At 40.5% G+C, this 24,062-nt stretch overlaps 1 long non-coding RNA gene across 1 annotated transcript in view; it reads left to right on the top strand.

Moving 5' to 3' along the window:
• LOC138809323 (uncharacterized) overlaps positions 1-24,062 on the top strand; it is a 100,620-nt gene that overhangs the window by 5,265 nt on the left and 71,293 nt on the right. Inside the window, exon 4 of the long non-coding RNA XR_011366807.1 lies at positions 4,760-4,926. This is a non-coding gene — a long non-coding RNA (uncharacterized lncRNA). The remainder of the gene's footprint in view (positions 1-4,759; positions 4,927-24,062) is intronic.

Genomic DNA, 24,062 nt, shown 5'->3' with positions numbered 1-24,062 from the left:
TGAGGGTCCTTATTAAGGCTTCTTACCCCCTTTTTTCTTCCTTGAAAAATTTTCCAGTGTACTAAAAATCATCACAAATACTTATGACAGTGCATATTAATTGTGATGTACTTCATATTATGTATGAAAATTTTCTTCATGAATTTTAGTCAGTGGTGTTTGATAACTTTTACTCCTCTATATGCAGTTTGCATAATGATAAAGTTGGTATCAATATCCACATATATTCTTATATAATCCTTATCCAATCATTTGGTATTGTCCAGTATATTTTTAACTTTTCCCTAGTCTGACAAGTGTGATATCTCTTTATTGTTCCTGATAGAATATTTTTCATAAATCTTGCCACATCACATATGCCTTTTCTTGTGAATTGCATGCTCAGATATTTTATTCAATATCATGTATCCTATCTGTCATCTTCTTGATTGAAATGTTCCTTTGTTGAATACATACTATTTAAATGTCTTCAGCCTTAAGAGAGGATGTTTATATTTTTCTTGATATTACTTACTCAACCAAAGGTGTTGCTGTAATGTAAACTTATTGATATTTTCCGACCTTTGTATTCATTTCCTTGGGGAAAATCTCCATTCTTAAAATGTACTCTTATTTCATTCTTAAAGCTTTTAAGTGTTGCTTTCTACCTTTGCCTCTTTGTTTTTAGGAATTGTTTGCTACGGCTTTAAGTTAAGGTCTATTTTGTATCTTATTCCATATAAATAGATAGCTCATCCAAATAGCTATTTGTTGAATAGTCTAATGTCAAATCTCAGGATTCTACATGGGCTTGTACTCAATTCTCTACCCTGTGTAATTCTTTTTCTTCAGCTGTAATACCAGATTGTCTTGATTACTAGGCTTTAGTATAACAAATCCTCATTTTGAGTTATGGTGTGTCCCCAAAATTGTTCTTTCATATTCTTTGTGTCTTTTGATCTTTACAAATCCTTCCCCTCCTCTGTTAGCGGGGACCAAACACCGAGTCTCTTGCATTTAAGGCAAGCACTCTACCACTCAGCAACTCACCTCATAACTTTGAGGAACAAGAGTCACTGGGTCCAGGTGAGGTTTGGGGAAGTTTCCCTCTATCAGTAGAAACTCTTGACTTAGGGTCCTTGGTCACAGAATAAAAATTTGCAGAGTAGTCACCATGGTAAGAAAACTTGGCAATACTTTATTGAGTTAGCAAGCAAACAAACAGATAAACAGATAAACAGGAAGACAGAGGCACACTCAGAGTGTGAGTGCTCTTAACAGTAGGCGCAAAGAGCTCTTTGACATCAGTGGCATTTATATAATAAAAGCAAGTCCTGTCATAAAGCCATATATATAGGTGTTTATCTTTGCTCTTAATCACTCTGGGGTTATACCATCTGAGTTCTTGGTTATTTGGTGATTCAGTCTTTAGTGTATTTCTTTTTTTTGGGGGGAGGGTCCAGTCATGGGGCCTGAACTCTGGGCCTGGGCACTGTCCCTCAGCTCTTCAGCTCAAGGCTAGTGTTCTACCACTTGAGCCCCAGCGCCACTTCTGGCTTTTTTCTTTTTTCTTATGTGGTGCTGAGGAATCGAACCCAGGGCCTCATGCATGCAAGGCAAGTACTCTAACACTGAGCCACCTTCACAGCCCCTTTAGTGAATTTCTTACAGGAAAGAATGCATATATTTTTGCCATAGAACAGATGCTCATCCTTAAGATGATGAATGCATCCTGAGTTAGAAGCAAAGAAGATAGTGCATGTATTATTCTAAATGTATTATTTCTATCAGAGTTCCTAGATGTCATTTTCCAGGTCTCATTTTTTCTAAGCTATGCAGCCTGAAACTATAAAAAGTCCTGATAAGACTTCTCATAAAATTCCATTCAATTTATAGATTGATTTGATAGAAAACAATACATTCTTTAGATATTGAGTATTCCCATGAATGATTTTTTTTTGGAGGTCCGGTCATGGGGCCTAAACTCTGGGCCTGGGCACTGTCCCTCAGCTCTTCAGCTCAAGGCTAGTGCTCTGCCACTTGAGCCACAGCGCCACTTCTGGCTTTTTTCTTTTTGCTTATGTGATGTTGGGGAATCGAACCCAGGGCCTCAAGCATGCAAGACAAGCACTCTACCACTGAGCCACCTTCTCAGCCCCCCATGCATGATTTTGACATGGCTGTATTTTGCTGTTTTTCAGTTATTTTTTAATGATTAATGTTTGTTACATAGTATTATATATCTTTTGTATGATATGCTTCTTTGTGTGTTTTTGTTTGTGTGGTTTGGTTTGAACAACGTGGGGAATTGAACTGGTGTATGGGAGGAAAGCATTCTACCACCTAAGCCACAATATAGCCATGTTAGTAACTATTGAAGCTACTTAAAATAATCATCCATCTTATAATTTGTTATTTTTACCTTTTTTTCATCCTGGGGAACTGAGTATAGGAGTCTGGTTTTTTTTTTTTGTGTGTGTGTGTGTGTGTGTGTGTGTGTGTGTGTGTGTGTATGCACATGCATGCATATAAGTGTATATGTGCCAATACTGGGGCTTGAATCCTCTTAACTTTTTCCAGCCAAGGTTAGCATTTACCATTTGAGCATGTATACACCTTCAGTGTGGCTTTTCTGGTTAAATCCTACTCAGGAGGATACACATGGCAGTTCAAAGCCAGCCTGGGCAGAAAAGTCCAGTAGTCCTAAGAACTACTTTGAAAAACTACTATGAAAAACCTGGAAGTGGTACTATAGCTCAAAAATAGTGCTCAAGCTTTGAATTGAAGCCCTCAATCCTTAGGGCCAGCACATACAAAAATTAATGAACTTTGAATTGTATAACCATGATGTATTTACACGATGATCTACAGATCTCAGCCTCTCAAGTAGGTAGCATTGTAGGTGTGATCCTGTAGTAATAATAAGTCATTTATTATTGTTACTAATGGATATATTTTAAAGACATAAGTGTATGCTAGTGGCTCAAGTCTATAATCCTAGCCAGTCAAGAGGCTGAAGTTTAAGAATCTCTGTTCAAAGCTGACCCAAGGGAGAAAAATCTATGTGTCTTATCTCCAATTAACAACCAAAAAGTTGGAAACACAGCTGTAGCTTTAGTGGCATAGTAGTAACCTTAAGCAAAAATGCTTAGGGACAGTGCCCAGACCCAGAGTTCAAGTCCCAGAATCAGCCCCCAAAATTAAAATAAATAGAACACAGAATAACTCCAGGTATGGCTAGTGATAGTATGCATAGTTTGCATGAAATTCTGAATTTGATTGCCACCAGCAAGAAAAATACACAAACCAAGAAAAAATGTTTCCAAAGTCAGAGGGAATTTTTTACTGATCCTTACTAACAGACAATTTTTTTCTTACACAATTTCATTTAGAAAGTTAGCCCAAGGCAGGTGCTAGTGGCTTGGCTCATGCCTGTAATACTAACTACTCAGGAACTTGAGAATTGAGGATAGTGGTTCTTGAGACTCTTCAATAAGCTACTCAAAAATAACTGGAAGTGGCCTTATGGCTCAAGTGATAGAGAGCTAGCCTTGAGCTCAAAGAAGCACAGGTACAGGGGCCAGGCCCAAAGTTCAAGCTTCATGGACAACAAAAATAAAAATAAAAAGCCAAACAATAACTCCAGTAGAAGAGAAATGATTATGCAATGGCTACTTTAGCAAGAATGCATTTCTCAGTTTAAAATGAGGTTTCACTTTGTATAACCTTATAAATATAAGATAATTAAATTTCAAGTAATTATTTAACTTCACTATCCACTAAGCAGCAACAAAAATGATCCTTATCAGAAAAAACAATGTTGGAGGAATATCAGTACCAAATTTCAAACTCTACTACAAAGCCATAGTAATCAAAACAGGTGGTTACTGGCGCAAAAACAGACCTCAGGACCAATGGAATAGAATTGAAAACCCAGAAATGAACCCATCTAATCTTCGATAAGGGAACTCAAAAATAGAATTGAAGAAAGACAACCTCTTCAGTAAATAGTGCTGGCAAAGCTGGTTAACTACTTGTGGAAAACTAAAGCTAAATCCTTATATATCACCCAGCACCAGAATCAACTCCAAATGGACCAAAGACCTCAGAGTCAAAGCAGACACCCTGAAAACATTACAGGACAGAATAGGAGAAACCCTGGGTTTCCTTAGTGTATGCCAAAATTTTCTTAATAGATATCCAGAAACACAATAAATCAAAGAAAGTTTGTTCAAATATGCTTTCATGAAATTGCAGAGTTTCTCCATGGCAAAGGACATAGCTAGCAAAATCAATAGAAAGCCCAGGGATTGGGAGAAGATCTTCACTAGCCATACAATGGACAAGGGTCTCATATCTAAAATAATAGTTTCATTTCATTTAAGTGTTTTTTTTTCTCAGTGGTGGGGCTTGAACTCAGAGCCTGGCCACTGGCCCTGGCCCTTTGTGTTCTCGAGGCTGGTGCTTTACCTCTTCAACCACAGCACCACTTCTAAGGAAGAAATGCTTCTGGGGGCTGGGCACTATAGTCTCACCTCTCTAATCCTACTCAGAAGGCTGCTATCTGAAGACTGAATTTGAAAGCACACAATTATCTCCATTTAGCCATCAAAACTGTGGTAATATAGCCTTAGCTCAAGGGATTGAACACCAATCTTGACAGAAAAAAACTAGAGGATAGTACCCAGGCCCTGAGTTCAAGTTCTCATACAAGCACAAAAAAAAAAGAAAACAGCGAGGTCGAGTAATAATGGAGCTTCCTGTTTTCATACCTTTCCAGGACTGCATGGAGGAAATAATCCTGTTATGTGAAAAGAAGTCCCCATTGAAGCAAATGAGTGAATAGTGGAAAATCTTCAGCAGCAACACAAAAGCTTTCAAGGTGGATGACAGGCATAGCAAAGTTAATGAGTGTTAGTAACATGTCTTTGATGTCCTTGTATTAAGGTAAGAAATGACTTGAAATTGCTTCCTACTTCTAAGCTTACTTCACTGAGCGAGGAACCTAAGCATGCCTTTCTTCTACAGTAATCTGGAATCTTTATAAACTTGCAGATTAAAGTTTGATGCTTAAAAAGAATACTTATAATTTGTGCATTAAAAGAGATTGATTATTAGTAAAAAGTTATTATGCATTAGGTTAGTATTGTTTTTTTAGTACTTGGGATTAAAAGCAGAGCCTCTGTTAGAGAAGTTCTGCACCTGTTTCTTTGAGACTGAATCTTCCTGTGTGTGTTACCCAGGATGTCCTTCAACTCCTGGGCTTGAATGATCCTCCCACCAAAAGTGACCAGCCATTGGTAGGATGAGGTATATGATCAGCTATTGCAGGGGACTGAGCTAAGGTTCAATGCTAATACTTGGTGTAGGTCTCAGGAGCGTGAGTAAACCAGATGTTCCATTTTGGAAATAGCGTTCCTGAATTTGAATTCCAATCCCAATAATCTAGACTATTGTCCTAAAGAAGGAGGTGTTAACATTGACTTAGATGGCTTGTAAGGAGAGTATCTTTCATGAAGCTGGAAGTGAGCCTAACAGTGGTCTGCTAAACAGAAATTCTGGACTAAGGAAAATGAGGCTAAGGATGGGAGGAATTTGCCACATTATGTTAACTCTCAACAAGAGAATGGATAAGGGATATCATTCCTTTTCCCTGCAAAGTCTTGAAGGTGATTTGGCCTTCAAGATGGACTATTTTTAAGCCCATGGATTGGGAGAAGATAAACTAGCCATACAATGGACAAGGGTCTCATATCTAAAATATACTTGGAACTCAAAAAATTAAATCCCCCAACAACAAATCATCAAAGAAACAACTGCACAAGAAATAAGTGGGCTAAAGACTTAAAGAGAAACTTCTCTGAAGAGGAAAGAAGGATGGCCAATAGACACATGAAGAAATGCTCAACATTCCTCTCCATAAAAGAAATGCAAATCAAAGCAACACTTAGATACCACCTCACTCCAGTTAGAATGGCTAAAATCACGAACTCTAATAACAACAGATGCTGGAGGGGATGTGGACAGAAGGGAATCTTACTGCATTGTTGGTGGGAATGTAAACTTGTTCAACCACTTTGGCAAGTAGTATGGAGGTTCCTCAAAAGACTCCACATAGAGCTCCCCTATGACCCAGCAATCCCACTTTTGGGCATTTACCCAAATGTATACAAACAAGACCACACTAAAGTTACCAGCATGACTATGTTTATTGCAATATTATTTACTATAGCTAAGATATGGAACCAAGCCCGATGCCCCTCAGTAGATGAATGGATCAAGAAAATGTGGTATATATACACACACACACACACACACACACAATGGAATTCTATGCCTCCATCAGAAAGAATGGCATTGCCCCCATTTGTTAGGAAATGGAAAGGCTTGGAAAAAATTATATTAAGTGAAGTAATCCAGGCCCAGAGAAAAATAGGTCCCATGGCTTCCCTTATTTGCAATATCTAGTATATGTCTGAGTTAAGCAGTAAACGTCAGATAAGGTGATGTTAGGGAAATGAAACCTAAAATATATATTCAAATGTTTTTTTTTCTTTCATGCGATTGTTTCTAACATTTATAAGATTATTTCTTTGTTGCTATGTATGTCCCTTCCCCAAAGTATAACCCCTGCTTTCACTGTATTTGATGTCAGTATAATTTGTGGAGGGGAAGGGGAAAAACAAATCGTTTAAATAGGGATACAGGTGGACCCATTGCAACAATGAGATGTACAAGTGTTTTGTCGAAAACGAACTTTACAACTTTGTTGGGGGGGCAGGGGGATTTGGTGGAGGGGGCGGGGAAGATGAGAAGGAATGGGAAGGTTAAACAGAGGAGGAGGTTACAATGCTTGATAAGAAATGTACTTATTATCTTGTCCATGTTATTGTAACCCCTCTGTACAGTATTTTCACAATAAAAAAAAACTAATTAAAAAATGGGCTATTTTGACACAAGCGATAGAATGGATTATATGAATTCTCTGGTCTTTCTAACCAGGATACAGGGGGACTCAAAAGGTAGAGAGCAAACTGCAAAAAACCATGTCTCTGCTAGCAGGCTTCCAAATTCACTGTATCCTTAAAATTTGAAACAAATTAGTTAGAACAGAAATCTTTTTTTTACATGTCTCCAATCTAAATGTTTCTTCCTTGGGTTTAGAACACTTCATAAACAAGCAAGAGCTAAGATAACACTGTATGACTCTCTCTTCCCCCAGAATTGCAGTTCTGCAGTGCTAGAACAAAGACTGTGTGTGAGGAAGGGACTGGACATATGTGTTTCTTGGATGAGAAAACTAGAGCTGATAAATTGCAGAGAACAGAGCAGATGTCATTCCTTTTCTTCCTTTCCTTGGGTAAGACTGATTCAACCATGATGCAAGATGCTGAACCAATGAATGAAGAGGGCATGCTGTGTAGGAGGAGGGGTTGCCCATGCCCAGGTGCAGCTGGGAACTTGGAGCTATTGATTCAACCTAAGGAATGTTTTTTTTTCATAAATATTAAGTCCCATTTCAGACTTCAGCACTGTCTGTGGCTGCTGTTCTGGTCTGTTTGTGTCTTGCTCTTTGGCTTTTTCCTTTGGTTACAATAGAAACTGCAGATGAAATGGAGAGTGTTGAGTGTGAGCTCAGCCATTGGGGATTAGTGATGGACTTTCCAGGCATGGGCATGCCTGTGGGATTGGAGTCTGCCTTTGACAAGCAGGGCACAGAGCGGGTTGTGCTGAGTAGAAAATGGAAAAGTCCTCTGATGAGAAAAATGCTCCAGAGAGACAATTAGCTCTAAAATGTATTGTTAACCTTCATGTCCCCAAAAAATGCTGGGGGATATTGGAGTAAATGGTTATTTTACTATAGAGATGGTGAACCTTCTGAAAAGATAAAATGGTTTAGGTCTGGGTGTAATGTTTTAAGCAATTGACAGCTACTCACAAGTTTGACTATTGATTTATTTCCATACTGATTGTTACTTTTGAGTATCTCTATTTTCCTTAGTAATTTTTTTTTCATATTGCCCACATTGGAATAGGTATTTTTTTTAACTTGTACTATTATTTCTTTGATTTCATGGTACATTATACATAAGGAAAACAGGGCAGAGGTAAATTAATTTCTTAGGCATGACTATGAATTAATTTCAATAATATGCATTGAGTATTTAAATTCTTCAACATACAATGTATGATCTAGGCTCAGTAGTTTATTCTAGAGGGAGTTTACCTTCATGAGCTAAGACAAAAGACAACTTTATGTTTTGCATCTCTATGCATAATTCCTGTAAAAAGAACTGTCTTTGAAGACTGGAAGGGTATGATTCTTATTTTGATTGGTTTCATAGAAAAATATCTCTACAGGTTGAGAGCCTTCACTTTACATCTAGAAGTTTTCTTGTTCTGTTTATTAGACCTGGAATTCAGCTTCAGGAAACCTTACTTCTTTTATGGGGAGGCAGTCAGTGTTATTTGTTATGATAATTTGTGTGTATTTGTATTTATATATGTGTTTAAATGCATGTACATACATATATATGCATATATGCATAAGTACATACATATGTATGTGTATGTATATATTAAAAATTTAGCTCAGAGTCCCTGGGTAAAGCCCTGGGAAGGGCAGAGAATGGAGCCACATAAAGAAACTACTTAGGTGTTGATGTGATGCAGTTTATGCCAACAGGCTGGTTTCTGAATCATTTTTCTTGTTTCTTTCTGGTAATTCAGGATGTACATGTTTCTAAGAGCAATATTAACAAGGCCTGTCTAGCATGGAGTTTGGTGAACTTGGCCATTGGGCACATACTTTCTGACCTGGGAAAGGTGACATTTGGGTTAGTTTCTACAGAGTATAGAATAATACAATTGGCATAATTTTGAAAGTTCTTTGGGGAGTTGTAATTGAGAGCTACATTTTGATTGACATTCATCTGGGACTGATATTCATCAGCCTCCAGATAGAACTTGGGACATAAAACAGATTAAGTCCTGACTGGATGAAACTCTGTAATCTCCAGGTGATTGTTCTCTTTTCCTCTGCCTTCCCTTTTAACATCTGAAGGGATCTTCAGTACTGTATATGGAGATGAGGTTAAAAAGGAGCATGGCTGCAAAAGTTCTCCCATGTGTTCTGTTCTTCACTTCTTATCTTTTAATATAACATAATAATCCCTTCTATGGAAAGAGAATCTAGCAGTCTTGAGTGCCCATCACTTACTCATCCAATGGGTACTTAGGAAGTACCTCCTGTGTTGTATTCTGATGTCTGCTTTTTAAGGGTATAGCTTTAAGAAATACGACATATCCTGACTTACCTTTGAATACTCAGACTGTACACCACCTGAAATAGAGAAATGTTTTTAATCTCTTCTTCAGTAGTACCCATTTCTTAGTACTGTGGACAAGGATTAAGGAATTTGGTAGCATGGAAAGCACAATAGGCACATGTCGTCTGCAGTTAGATGTTTGCTTATTTCTATTTAAGTAATGTTAAGAATTATATGACATATAGAATGTGGAAAAATTTAAAGAATGGTTTAATAATAGAAAATTTAAAACAGATTGACTGTCCTTCCTACAAAATACTTGAGAAAGGAGATATTTTGAATTTCAGATATTGGAACATTTGCATATATGTGATAAGGTAACTTCGTGCTGGGATTAATTCTAAACATAAAATGCATTCATTACTTATATACCTAGACTGAAGATAACTTTATATACTTTTAGTGTGCCTTGATGTTTTTTGTTTTCATTTCGTTTTGTGTTGTACCTGAGGCTTGATCTAAGGAACTGAGCACTTACCTTGAGCTTTTTGCTCAAGGCTAGTGCTCTACTACTTGACACACAGCTCCATGTCTACATTTTTGTGGTTAATTGGGGATCAGAATCTCAGAGACTTTTCTACCTACACTGGCTCTGAACTGTAGACATCCTTATATCTCAGCTAGCATTACAGGCATGAGCCCATAGCAGCGTGCTCCTATTTTGATGGCCACAGTCACAGGAAGCCCAATGTGGAATCTTCTCACTTGAGACAGCATCACAACACAAGATCCTCAGATTAGAGATGCTCAGCCTACATCTTACTTCTTAACCCCATTGGTTTGTCTGTAGCATTCCATTTTGAATACCACAGTTCTGAAGAAGTCCATAAAAGCATTTCTCCTCCTTCTCAGGGAGGTATTCCTGGGGTTTAGATCTTTTTAAACTCAAGTTATTTTGTTGTTTGTTAGCTTAGCTTCCTGATGCAAACTTATGCCCCCAACCCCTACCCTTTGAAATAAGAAAGTGGGTTAGGGTAAAGTAGAGACAGGTGTTTATAATGGCTTTTGTGCTGTCATTCTGAAAGGTAGGGGAGGGAAGGTGTAAGATTTTTGGGAAGGTCACAGAACATCAGCACTGGAACCCACCAATGGGAAGTCCTCATGACCAAGCCTCTTCTCCAATCAGAGCCCTCCAGGAAGGCAACCCTTTCCAGTTGTTTGGAAACTTTCTTGTCTCTGGGCAGTCACAAGGACAAAATGTTGGTGTGAGGAAGATGGAGCTCTACAGCTGTAGGAACCAAGTAGGCAAGTTAGTTGGAGGCATTGATTCTCATGACCCCATCTGAAGTCTTACGTGCCATGAGTGTGCATATGCCTGCATGTATTCCCTCTGGGGGAAATAAGAGGGACTCCCCTTTCTCCATGTCAGGGCAAAGGCCTGATGCCCAGCTGCCAGACTCAGGTGAAGGTTTGCAGGAAGTGCGATTATTCTCCCCTGTTAATTCTATAGGACAATGCCCAGAGACTCTCTTTGTGTGTCTAAGGAAGCTCACCTGTGCCTTGCTTACTCTTTGCAACCTCTGATCACTGGAGCTACTTCACATTTGTTGACAAGGTTTAATTCTTCCTGCTTACTGACTTAAAATTACCTCTAATTGTCTGTGTTCGTATGAAATTCTGTAAAGTTAACTTTCTTCTCTTTGTCTGAAGATCTACTTTTAGGTCTGTATGCTGTAAATCAGCATGTGATATGTCAACAAACTTTGTCCATACCCACATATTGTGGTCCACTTTCTGCCTATTGATCATGCGTTCCCAGGTCTCACTGAGGAATTGGCAGCAATTTGGGTTACATCTGTTTCCAGAACCAGACTTGCATCCCTTACTCCCTTTTTAATAAATCATGCAATGGCTTTGAAGGCAATGTGTTTGCAATAAGAATTGTTTGCAGAATGTTTGCCCTTCAAACTGATCATGGCCACATGCCCTGGCCATTGTCTATTGGCCATTGTCTATTGACCATTGACATTGGTCATTGTCCCAAATGTCCTTAATATGTTAAGTTTCCCACAGTTCCCCCTCAGTACCCAGCTAAGGAAGGTAATCCCATTACCACCATATTCTAACAATGAGATCAAACAAGCCAGGATTCAAAGCCAGGCCCTCACCACCAGCCTGCATGCCTTGCTCTAAGGGCATACACTTCGCTATTAAGAATAAACACTCGGTGTTTTCTTGTGAGCTGGGGTTCATAGCTATAATCTTAGCTGCTCAGAAAGCTGAGATGTGAGGGATCATGGTTCAAATTCAGCCAAAGTAGTGTGATTTGTTTCCCTTTTTTGTAGGTGGTTGTATTTTCCCACCTCCTGAGCAGATGTCAGGGACTGCATGAGACACCCAATTTGTGGCAGAGCAACCAGTCCCAGGACAGCACCAGTGAAACAGATAGTGGGAACACCACACTTTTAGTTGTGACAGGATAGCAGTTGCTCTGTTTTTGCATTTGGCATAATTATCTTGTGTCTAGAGCAAAGGAAGCATCATGATCTTGAAATATCACAAGTTAGTCTAAGCTGGTTCTGTTGAGTTGGTCTGCTTTTCCTGTAGCCATTCCCTTAAGTGTTTGGCAGGGCACCTGAAATGCTAGAATGACTGGGCATCTGTGTGTGGAGTCCTCAGAGACTGTCGTGTATACATGGTCTCTGGTGGCCTCAACACATGGCAGCTCATAACTGCAGCAGCTCAAAGGTGGCAGTGACTAGACCTTCTTCAGACTTAAGCCATAATTCTGTGGCTTGCCCTCAGATGAGACAAGTGAGGCCCATCTAATTCAAGAAGAGGGCCAGTGCCTGTGTGCTTGACTGGAAGCCACCAGTCAGACAGAAGCTGGGGGGTCCTTCAGAAGCTGAGGCTACTTCCAGTCACTGTTGGAGGCAGCGATTGGATGAGAAAGGTACCAAGGGCCTTCAAGAAGGTTCTGAGGAATTCTATTCGTGGATTTCACATCTGTTGAACCAATAACGTATGGGGGACAGAGCATTCCAAGGCAGAGCCCCCTCCTGTGCTACCATATGGCCTGGAAAATGGGATGCTATCCTGTCACATTGGTGCCAGTGAACAGCAGGCTCCTGTCAGATCCAACCTATGGTGCGATTTGCAACTGTTCTTCCCTAAGTGCGTTCTCTGGAGACCTCACTCTTCCGCTTGTGTGGTGGTGTCATTCAGCAAGAGTATCTCAAAGTAAGTGTCTGCACCTGCAGGGAAGTTAGGGTTATCTTGCCTTGGCTCCTGAAAGAAAGGCCTTGATATCCTTCACCATCAGGAGAGGTCCCTTTCCAGACCCCTGAGGAACTTTGGGCTGTGCAGTGGCTTCCATTGATTCATGTCCAATTCTTCCCATGTCGCTCAGACCTCAAATGGTTTCAGAGAAGGTGTCACCATATTAGGGGGTGTAGTGACTATTTGCCTATCAAGCCTGTAGAGAAGGAGATTCCAACTCAGTATGTGCACACAGGATTGTGAATCCAATGGTCACTACACTTGTCACATTGAATTGTCTGTTTGGAGGGACTGTTTTGAGTCTTCCCTGAGCACAGTCTTTCACCAGATACAAAGCATGTATCTGTTGTTGATTTCACGGTTTTGACTGCTATTTCACAATGATTCAGTGTAGCTTCCCTCCACAAAGCCAGGAAGCTGTCACGTTGTTATGTAAGTGAATGACCAAACCAGGCTCATGGTTTCATAGATGAGTTTGCCAGGTATTTGGTGAGAACGATTTCAGGTTCTCAGGTGAGGTGGATTCTATATGTCATGATGCAGATAGGGTTTGGGAAATGGGGTACTTGACATGCAGATTTTATTGAGAGTTGCTTAGAGATGGACTGTGAGAAAGTGAAGGGGCGCAGGGTCAGAGCAGTCACTATTGGGCAAATCATGAACATAGATGTGATGGGAATGTGTGTAGCCAGCCTACTTTGGGGTGGTTGTTAGACATTCAAAATGCATAATACCCCTTAGCTGGCTAAGTATTTTAAAGTTAGAAGCACAGGATTTTATGTTTTGGGAGAAAATTGTAACACATGTATTGAACTTTTTAAAAACCAAATTTAGGCTCTTAATTTTGTTTTTAATAAAAATTTCATCCCAGCTACAGGGAAGGGCTAAAATCAGGAGCATTGACCTTTCAGGATAGCATGGGGAGAAAAATTGAAAAGCTGAGGATGGTGGCATGCATCTGTCATCCAAGTGTGGCATGACATGCAAGTAAGAGGATCCCAGAATGTCTGGTCTTGGCATAAAGCATCACACAAAGGGATGTGGCATGGCTACAGTGGTAGAGCACTTGATTATCAAGAATGAAACACTGAGTCAGATGCCAATAATGCCAAAAGTACACAAATTAAGAGAATGAATCTAAATAAACCCCTCATGCCCACTGAATGGCCTTCATGAAATTCAAGGCCACCATTTCCTTCATCATTAGTGATTTTTGAAACACCACATGGGAATATTGGAAGGGCTGTCTGGGTTTTCCTGCTTCCTCTGCTGAGAAACCTGTCCATATGTTTTTAGATTTTAAGAACTACTATGAATTCTTTTTTTTTTGGTATTCATGTAAGGGGTAGGTTTATTCAAGATGGCACCAGGCCATCTTGGCCTTCCACAAGGCTGGGAAAGGCCTGGGAAAGGCCTGGGAAAGAGTTGGGAAAGAGCTGGGAAAGAGAACTGGGAAAGAGAGAGCTGGGAAAGAGAGAGAGTTGGGAAAGAGAGCATCTGGGCCTGGGTTAGGCCTTATCTGGGGTATGGGTGGAGAAAGGTGTGGCCACATCAAATTCAGATGTGACCTCAGTGGATGCAGATGTGACCTCTTCCAGGCGTTCCAGGCACCTAGGTAATGCAGGTACTCAGTGGAGACTTTGCTCTCCATCCAGGAGCAGACCTTACATTCCAGTCTTTTAATAATCATGAAATGGGGCACGGATTCTCTCTGGCTACTTCCTGCTGAACAGGGGCATTGACATTAGGGATAAAAGTCTGAAATTTGGTCCCCTCCCAGAGAAGGCAGTGAGCAGCTGCTGTCCCTTGGTGGTGTGAGTCCTTAGATGAACTCTGGAGAGGTCTCATGAGGCATTGAAGGGCTGGAAAAAAATACTAGAGAGCAAATAAATGGCAAGAGGAAGGACTGAAAATGTTGGTTGAAATGTCTCTAGCTACTTATGATATCTGGCAACTAGGTAGAGGATAAGTCAAGTGACAAAGACAAGAATATAAATTCCTGTTCAGTTAATAGGTAGACAGGTATAGACATTGGATGGGCAGGCTTCTTACTTCTATTGACCTCCCAACTGTGGTTAATTTTGAAAGGGCAGGCACAAAGTAGCTGTTTGACAACATCTCCTCTTACACCTATCCATGGTCCCTTGTTCCCCAGACTGGCTGAGTCTAGGTGCTCGTTGCTGGGATGGTTGTCCCAGTTGGTATTCAAGGAGGTTTGAACTCAAGGCCTGGGCACTATCCCTGAGCACTTCTACTCAAGGCTAGTGCTCTATCACATTGAGTTAAAGTACCATTTCCAGTGTTTGGCTGGTTAGAGATAAGAGTCTTGAGCCATGCTTCCAACCTGGCTCTTTTCAGGTTAGTTGGGAGATGGAGTCTTAGGGATTTTTCAGCCCAGGCTGCCTTTGAACTGCAATCTTTGCCACAAAGGCCCTTTATTATTTCCAATAAATCAACAAGGAGATCAAATAGAATAGAGAATAGAGCTTACCTGGTCCTTATCAAGAATTGACCAACAAATATTCTGCAATGACTAAACTTGTTAGATGTGATGAAAATTTTAGCACAGATAGGCCCAGTATTTTAAAACCACGTAGTTAGTAGTAGAATACACAACATAAAACAAAAAAGGCAAAACTCAAAACCTGAATTTTTTTTAATTGTGAAAATACTGTACAGAGGGGTTACAATTACGTGGGCAAGATACCGAGTACATTTCCTATCAAGCATTAACAACAGTGTGTAGACATCTTTGGTAACAAAGCACATCAGATGGTTGGGCCTCACTTACCAGGGCCTGAAAAAGAGCAACTTGTTAGCAAGATACCTTAGAATAGATGGATGGAGTAGTAAGCTTGGTGGAAGTTGAAGGGTCAGATCGGGCCAAACCCTTAACCCACCATGTGTGGCTTCCCCACTTCCCCAAGAGCCCTCTAGAGAAAAAAGGCCAAGTCCCAAAACCAAGCATCCTAGGCTTCAGAGGTGAGTGGCCTTTTTCAGCTAAAGGCTGTAGGAGCTCTCTGGCATGGTGCCATGTCTGGACAGAGACTGAGCAACTGAGAATTGTAGAGAGTAGTTTCACTCACCAGAGTAGAGAAGTGGTGTGGACGTGGATGTGAAGGCCAGCAATGGTATCGGTGTGATGTGTCCACAGCAGACAGACCAATTCGCAAAAGGCCATCAGAACTGTGGGTATTCCTCAGAGCAAAAAGGGAAAAACTAGCAAAAAAAGAAAAAAAGAGGAAAAAAACAGAGAGGAATCCCACCTATCCTGACTTTAAGCCCTTTATCCGAGTCACGACACCATTTATGTTAGATTTTTAAAAAGAGGTAGCTGAGTAAGAAGAGCACCACGCACTTGGTATTCAGGTAAGGGGTAGGTTTAGTCATTGTTCTGGCTGGCACCAGGCCATCTTGGCCCTCCACGCGGCTGGGAAAGGCCGGGAAAGACCTGGGAAAGAGCTGGGAAAGAGAACTGAGAAAGATCGCTGGGAAAGAGAGCTGGAAAAGAGAGAGAGCTGGGAAAGAGAGAGCTGGGAAAGACAGAGAGTTGGGAAAGAGACCTGGAAAAGAGAGAGTTGGAAAAGTACTATGAATTCTTGAATCATTTCTAGGAAGAGGGATTATGGGAAAGTTTGCAGGTATCAGGTCTTTGTTATGGTAGGCGTGAGGTTTCTACACAGCAAACATAGAGCCTCCATGATTTAAGGAGCCTTTCATTGGGTCTGGTACTCTTTAATTCTGTTGAAATACTTTCCCTTTTTCCTCTTGAAAAATAAGTTCCAAAATAGAGTTTATTTTAACTTCCATCACTAAAAGTTCTTCCTTTTACTCTATGGGCAGTTCACACATGACCAAAATATAAACCAGCTGGTTTTACTGCATCATATACCTTTGCTATGTATCAAATTTTTCATCCTAATCCTCAAATCATGTAATAATTTGCCTATTTATGACTGAATTGTAGTTCCTTTATTAATAAAAGCTACTGGGAAAGGATTGTGTATTTAGTTGATGAATAGACCTACATTTTATTTCCCTGAGATACTGTAGCAGAGTATTAAAAGGAATGTAATATATATATATATATATATATATATATATATATATATATATTTGGGGGGGTCCCATCGAGGGGCCTGAACCTGGGCCTGAGCACTGTCCCTCAGCTCTTCAGCTCAAAGCTTGTGCTCTACCACTTGAGCCACAGCACCACTTCCAGCTTTTTTATTTTTGCTTATGGGATCCTGAGGAATCTAACCCAGGGCCTGCAAGGCAAGCGCTCTACCACTGAGCCATCTTCCCAGCCTGGTATATAATATTTTATTGATAAGTCTATCCCTTAAAATGAATATATTTTGGGGCTGGGAAGGTGGCTCAGTGGTAGAGCACTTGCCTTGCATGCCTGAGGCCATGGGTTTGATTCCTCAGCACCATATAAGCAAAAAGAAAAAAGCCAGAAGTGGCGCTGTGGCTCAAGTGGTAGAGCGCCAGCCTTGAGCTGAAGAGCTGAGGGACAGTGCCTAGGCCCAGAGTTCAGGCCCCACGACGGGACCCCCCTCAAAAAAAGTAATATATTTTAGGATGTCATTATTTTAATGTGAATTATGTAAATGTTGATAATATGCTGTTGGTTATACATTTAGTTTTCAAGAGTTTCACTTAATTGCTTTTTTTGCCCACATATAGTACAAGTCTATTTGCAATTGTTTTTTAATGGCACTAATAGTATAGTTTATATAGAGAAAATAGAGTTATTTTAGGACCCTATGATTGGTTATAGTATTAATAACTTGAATAATAATAATAATAATATAATAATAATAATAATAATTTGAAGTATCAATATTTCTCACCAATTACTGACTCTTAATGAGGTTGCGTGTGGAGTTTTGGAGTGCAAATGAGATGGTGGATGTATAGAGTTGTAAGGAAGTGTTTAGGGACCATTAAAAGGCATTGGGTGACCCCAAAGTGTAGGTCCCTGGTCTTCTGTGAGTAACTAGCTCTAGGAAGGTCTCAGGAGAGATCTGCATTGCTCCTGATATGCATACCCCTGGCCCACCTAGATATGTCCTTTCTGGAGGCCTGGCTCTCTTGTGACTTTATCTATGAAGCACCCAGCCCTCATGGGGGATTTGATATTTCAGTAGCTCTTAAAGCCTAGGCAGAATAGAAGACAGAGCTAACCTCTCCCAGTTCCCAGGTCTTGCTTTGAATGGATGGATGGAGAATAGGGGAGACATGAAGCTGTAGGTCAAGCAGGAGTGGCTCAGGTCATGTGCCAGAATCCCAGATGTTCCTTGTAATTGTAGAAGACTCCTATAGCTTCTACAGTGCAGTGCAGGGCAATGAATATTGGCATTGAAGGCAGGGACAACATCAGGTACCAGATGTGTCTCCTTTAAACATGTCCAGGCCTCAGCCTGCATTTCCTCCTCTGAGAAATTGGGATGGTTTTCTTTCCTGATGGTCTTGCTTTGTGTCTATGAGATCCACTTGGAAGTCTTGCTGAGAAGGTGATGCTGTGATTCCCTCATCTGGGCAAGGAAGGCAGGAGGAAGAGAAGAGAGTGTGAGAAACAGAATCCTTCTCTAAGCTTGTCCTAAGGAGGTCTGTCTATGTGGTAGATAGTGCTTCCAATCTGGCTTTGTGTCAGAGCCTCTGCTACCTGCCTCTGGCTTTACTGGATGGCACCCTTGGCTGCAGAGAGTATGGGCTCGGCTTGAATGTTCCTTGTCTCTTGTGTGTTGGTATACTAACCCGGCATCCTGATTGACGGCTGAGAACCCTATCTCACTTGGGGGTAAACTTATCTCCAAGAAGCTCCAGACCAGTCACCCCTCTGGGCATTTGATTTACTAGGGAACTAAAGCCTGAGCATAGCATGCACACAGCTGCTGCATTAGGGTGCCTGACAAACTCATCAGCCCTTTAGTGCTCATTTGTGCATACTTGTGGATGTGGTGCCTGGAGCCTACAAGTCCAGCTTCCTTGTTACCCTGGAGCATTGAGGACTTCAGAGTGAGTACTCAGTGAGTACCTAATGGCGCCCAGTACAGAACTGCTCTGTGTACTCACAGTAGTAGACATAGTGCTCAATTACTGTAGGTGATTCATAAGTGAGTTAAGAGGGCACATGGAAGAAGGATTGGTTAGCTTGAGTTCATACCAAAAATAGATGAGAAATATTTAGGTCTTCACAGGAAGGTGATATTGATTCTGAATATTGGGGGATGAGATATTCTTTGGTGGTCTCTGGGAAGAGTCTGAGGCCCTGATTCTATTTGGTTCCTTGGTGCCAAATTGCCTGTCTAATACTAAATGGTTCCTGTTAGCTCCAATCAGATCCTATTATACTAGTGCAATTTGAGTTCCAGCATCAAAAGCTCCTTGTTCAGTTAGCCGAGCTCTTTGAGTTAGTTAGTAAATCTGTCTTTTGTGTGAAGCCTGCATGCTTGTTGTGGAAGAAAGTGCTGAAACATCAAATTATTTATGAAGCCTGTTTTCTTTGCTTACTCATAAAGGGATATATAGCGGTTTTGGAGCCACAGTATTGGCCGGAAAGGAGGAACAATGGCTCATTGTCTTCTCTAGTTCTGAAGGATCACTGTTCCCATGGGGCTCTAAAACAGAGCTAGCTGTGGGTGTGATGGGTTTAATCAAAACTGCTACAAAGACTTTACAAATAGGGCACAAACTCTTGAGAGTGTTTGCATAGATATGAGTCTTTTTTGTATTCATATAAGTAAATCAGTAGTACATTCCTCAGAATAAATACAATTTGTGCATTGTAGAAAATGTGTGTAATAGAGATAAAGCATGATGAAAAACTAATTCCAGGGGTTCCGGGAAGATGGCGGAGGAGAAGCTGGAATCTGAACAAGCTCTCGCATAGAAAGCAGTTTTAGAGTTCCAGTGAACAGGAATAAGCCAGAGAATCACACCAAGTGTGCCATCACAGGACAGAGAGTTAGACAAGAGAGGGGAAGCCAAGGAAACACATCAGCTGCCGCTGCGGCGGCAGGGTCGCGGCGGCGACCACCTCAGCGGGGTCATACCTGAGACACAGAGAGTCCGGGACGAAGGAGCCAGACGCAGCGGACGAGCGGATTCTACTCAACACCAACAAGAACCAACAAGGAGCGGACATCTTCATCCTGCTGTTTGCAGACCAGAGACGACCAGGATCCAAGACTCGGCGTGAGTACAAGCCCGACGTCCTCACTCCTTCTCAGGGAGCAGAGGAAGGAAGGCCACCCCTCCCCCCCCAGCACCGGTGATCTCCATCTTGGATACCGACAAAGCTCGGAGGAGCTGCTAGCTCCAGCTCAGGCCTTGGAATAAAACGAGTCATTTAGCAGGTCACAAGAACTTAACGGCGAAGTGACCTGCCAGACTCAGCTCCATCGAGGGAAAAGTCACCCAGCTCAGGCGCCAGCCATTGGAGTGCCTTGCCTCACTGGGTAACCAGAGCCAGAGGCTGCCCCTCCCTCTAGCAGTCTCAACAATCAATTGAAAAACAGAAACCCTGAGAATGGCTCCAGGCTGGGCGCTGTGAGCTTTATCACAAAATAGCCCCAGGAAAAAGCTACTGTTTGTTGAAAGGCCTCAACTCTACCCAGAACCTAGCCTCATCACCACATCCCCCTCTTTTGTGATTCTCAAAGCAGATCACCCTCCCAGAAAACTAACCTGGGAGGGGGATCTCAAAATCTTGGGTAAAGCAGAGCATTATTCTGCCTCTTCCAACCAACCGAATTAAGAAACCAATCAAGCCACAGGACCTCAAGCTGACCAGAGACTCCAACAAGAGACTGGTTACAGACAAAAGAGAGATACAGGATTCTTCCCACTCCTCCCCCCCAAAAAAAAAAATCAAAAGACTTTTTTTTCTTTTTTTTTTCTTCTTCTTCTTTTCTTTTTTTTGCTTGTTTTTTGTTTTTTGTTATCTTATATATATATATATATATATATATATATATATATATATATATATAAATTCTTTTCCCTTCTAAAACTTTTATTAATCTTTAATTTTTGCCTCTTCTGAAAAAATAATTGTTTTCCAGTAACTTCTTTTTTCTCATCTTATAATTTTTATTTTAGGAATATGTGAATGAGCGTTTTCCTTTCTTTTCTTGTCTTCTTTCTCTTTTTCTTTCTTTCTTAATTATCTTTTTGTTTTTTGTCTAGCTCTACTGAACTTCTGATCTTTTCTTCTCCCTTTCCCTTCCTTAAAGTTTTTCACATCTCCTCTATGTCCCTCCCCTTCTCTGAACATATTCACATTCCTCTCTAAATAGACGGTCTTTTAACCTCTATAATAACATTAATTTTTACGTTTCTATTTTTTTTCTGGTCTCTCTTCATTCCCCTTTCCGTCTCTTCTTTTTCTCTCTCTCTCTACTTGCATCCTACCCAACCCATTTCCTGCATTGTGATTAGGACATAGTTAACTCTCCCTGTGCCTCCCCACACCAATCTATTCCTATTTTTTACCCACATCTCTCCTTAATCCTAATAATTTCTGGTTTTCCAAATTCTTTTCTGTGGTTCGAAGTCCTTTAACATATAGTTGTTTGATGTTGAATAGATGAATCTGTTGAACTAGATTGTATCTGTAGACTATTGACTGTACAAACGCAAACTTTGGTTGATGGTTGCCTTAAGATAGTGTTCTAGCACAAAACTGGTGCAATCTTCATCTCAAATGGGCCGAGTAAGCCGGAAAACACAAGAAAAATGGCAAATTCGGGTATCTCAATTCCCAATCTTGATAATCAGGGATTAGAACAGATAAAGAATAATCCAGAGGAGAGTTCCCAAATAGCTCTACAAACACTAATAGCAAACATGATAAATGAGAAGTTTGACAATGTACAAAGGACTCTGTATGAGCGTGATAGGGAGAGAGAGGAGACATCCCAGAAGTTTATACAGGAATATCACAAGCGTGAGGAAGCTACTCAAAAACTGATACAGGATTTGCGTGAACAACTTGAGAATACTCAAAGAGAAAGGGAGGAATGGCGTGAGCAGGCAGAGAACACTCAAAGAGAACTGCAGGAATCCCACAGATGGGAGGAAGCTAATCAAAGAGTAATTCAGGAATTGAGAGACCAGGTAGAGAATACACAAAGATCACTAAAGGCATTCATGGAATCCATTAACAAAGAGCTGAAGGAAGTCAGGGAGACCACAAAGGGAATGCTGAATGGAACCCAACAGAAGGAATGGGAGTCCAAAGAAACCATAACCAATCAACTAAGTGATTTGAGAGCAAACACTGAACACCAAATTAAGGAAGTAAAGAAATTCATACAAGACCTAAAACAGAGCTTCAACAAAGAACTTGAAGCCATCAAAGCTGACCAATTAGAAGGAAAAGAGATAAAAAACAAAGTAGAGAGTCTTGACAGCAGGTTAGACCATGCAGAAGATCGAATCTCAGGGATTGAAGACAGCCTAGATATTACAGAGAAAGAACATACAACCATCCAAGACAAGTCCAAGAAATATGATAGGTCTATCCAACACCTGGAAGACACCATCAGAAGGCCCAATCTAAGGATAATGGGTGTAGAGGAGCACCTAGAAACAGAAGTTAATGGTCTAGGAAATTTGTTTAACAGGATCCTAGCAAAGAACTTCCCAAACATACAAAAAGATAGGACTATTCAGATACAAGAAGCTTTTAGAACCCGAAATAGACCAGACCAGAATAGGACATCCCACCGTCACATTATAATCCACACAGGATCAACCCAGACCAAGGAAAAGATCCTTAAAGCTGTCAAGGAGAAAAGGGTAATCACCTATAAAGGGAAACCAATTAGAATTACCTCAGATTTCTCAGCAGAGACAATCAAAGCAAGAAGAGCCTGGAATGAGGTATGCCATGCCCTAAAAACAAACAACTATCAACCAAGAACACTGTACCCAGCTAAACTCTCCTTCATAACTGAAGGCCAAATAAAAACCTTCCATAGCAAAGAAAAATTGAAACAATACATCTCCACCAAACCAGCCCTACAAAAGATTCTTAAAGATGTCCTACACATAGAAAACCAACAAGACCCCAACAAAGGCCAAGAAACTGCACCAAAAATGAGAATCCAAGAACCTTAGGAAGAACCCAGTTTTCACAGCCCCCAAGAAGGTGGATAACATGGCAGGAACTCCCAAATACCTCTCAGTCCTATCTCTTAATGTTAACGGACTGAACTCTCCAATTAAGCGACATAGACTGTCTAGTTGGATTAAAAAACAAGACCCTTCTATCTGCTGCCTGCAGGAGTCACATCTTGCCCGTAAAAACAAACACATTTTCAATGTTAAAGGCTGGAACAAAATCTACCAAGCAAACGGCCCTCATAAACAGGCGGGAGTTGCAATCCTAATATCAGATAAAATAGACTTCAAATTAAAATTCGTGAGAAGAGATAAAGAAGGTCGCTACATACTAATTAAAGGATCTCTCCTTCAGGAGGATATTACAATTCTAAATATCTATTCGCCAAACAATGGAGCACCCAAATTTATCAAAGAAACACTACTTTCCCTCAAATCCCATATAGATCCAAAGACATTAATTGTTGGGGATTTTAACACACCACTCTCCCCACTAGATAGATCAACTCGGCAAAAACTCAACAGAGAAACCGCAGATCTAAACAGCTGCATAGATCAACTAGACTTAACAGACATTTACCGAACATTTCACCCAGCAGCATCAGAATACACGTTCTTCTCAGCAGCACATGGAACGTTTTCTAAAATAGACCACATTTTAGGCCACAAAGCAAACTTGTCTAAATTCAGAAACATTGAAGTTATACCTTGCATTCTCTCTGACCACAAGGGAATAAAATTAGAACTCAACACCAAAAGCCACCAAAGAAAGTCCGGTATCACATGGAGGCTGAACAGCACACTGCTGAATCATGAGTGGGTCATGGAAGAGATTAGAAAGGAAATTCAAATGTTCATGCTATTCAACAAAAATGAACACACAAATTACCAGCTCCTCTGGGACACAGCAAAGGCAGTACTCAGAGGCAAGTTTATAGCTCTGAGCTCCTACATCAACAAATTGGAGAGATCGGAAACTAACAATTTAATGACACATCTAAACCTCCTTGAAAAAGAGCAGCAAGATAAACCCCAATCCAGTAGACGGAAAGAAATAATCAAAATTAAATCAGAATTAAATGAATTAGAATCCAAAAAAACTATAGAAAGAATCAACAAAACAAAGAGTTGGTTCTTGGAAAAACTTAACAAAATTGACAGACCTTTAGCAAACCTTATCAGAAAAAGGAGAGAACACACCCAAATTAATAAACTCAGAGATGAGAATGGAAACATCACCATGGAAACAACCAAGATTCAGAACATTATAAGGGAATACTTCTCAAAACTTTATGCTAATAAGTTTGAGAACTTGACAGAAATGGACCTTTTCCTAGCAAATATTGACATGCCAAAACTAAATCAAGATGAGTTAAACCAGCTTAACAGGCCCATATCAAG

The sequence above is a fragment of the Dipodomys merriami genome, unplaced genomic scaffold (genome assembly GCF_024711535.1).
Source record: "Dipodomys merriami isolate MVZ:Mamm:240054 unplaced genomic scaffold, mDipMer1.0.p SCAF_490, whole genome shotgun sequence".
NCBI lineage: Eukaryota > Metazoa > Chordata > Mammalia > Rodentia > Heteromyidae > Dipodomys > Dipodomys merriami.
This window is presented reverse-complemented; position numbering and strand designations above follow the sequence as displayed.